General features: G+C 42.4%; 1 long non-coding RNA gene across 1 annotated transcript in view; it reads right to left on the bottom strand.

Moving 5' to 3' along the window:
• LOC109513113 (uncharacterized) overlaps positions 1–590 on the bottom strand; it is a 12747-nt gene that overhangs the window by 2595 nt on the left and 9562 nt on the right. The gene's annotated exons all lie outside the window — the stretch shown is intronic.

The raw sequence follows: 590 nt of genomic DNA, 5'->3' as shown, positions 1-590 counted from the left end.
GGTCGAGCTTGTTTTTTTTTTTTTTTACACACACACACACACACACACTCTTGTGTTGTATGTCTTTTTTTAAGAACTCAATACAATCCTGTTTTAGAAAAGTATATTTAAAAGTAAACTTTATTTGTATTTAAAGTTATGAAAACAAAAAAAAAAAGAACTCCAAACACTGTTGTGACAGCATTGCTTGTTAAATTTAAAAAAAAAATGGAAGGTGGGTGGCGGGGGTCATCCCCAATAATCATGAGAAAAGAAAACATTTCCATCGTAGATGATTCCATCAAGTTGTCATTCCAAATGGTTTGAATCGTACGGTGTCGTTTTTTCTTTCAATTCCCAAACAGTTTTTGGAGTTCCAAATCTTTCCTCGTCAAGGACTTTTCGGACACTTTTCCAATATGACGTCCAAAGTCCCGCAATGAAATCGAAGCGTGCGTGGCTCGTCCACTTGCGGGCGTCGTCCCCCCGCCCGCCCCAATGTGGACGAAACGTGCCCGCCCGCCGTCATCGGACAAGGTGACGTCACCGAGCCCAGGCTCGCGCTTGTTTTGTGTTCGTTTGTTTTCTTGTCGCGGCTCGTTCCAGTTCAG

This window comes from Hippocampus comes, unplaced genomic scaffold (genome assembly GCF_001891065.2).
Source record: "Hippocampus comes isolate QL1 unplaced genomic scaffold, H_comes_QL1_v1.1 scaffold444, whole genome shotgun sequence".
Taxonomy (NCBI): Eukaryota; Metazoa; Chordata; class Actinopteri; order Syngnathiformes; family Syngnathidae; genus Hippocampus; species Hippocampus comes.
Note: the sequence above shows the minus strand (reverse complement) of the source record. Positions and strands in the feature narration are given on the sequence as shown.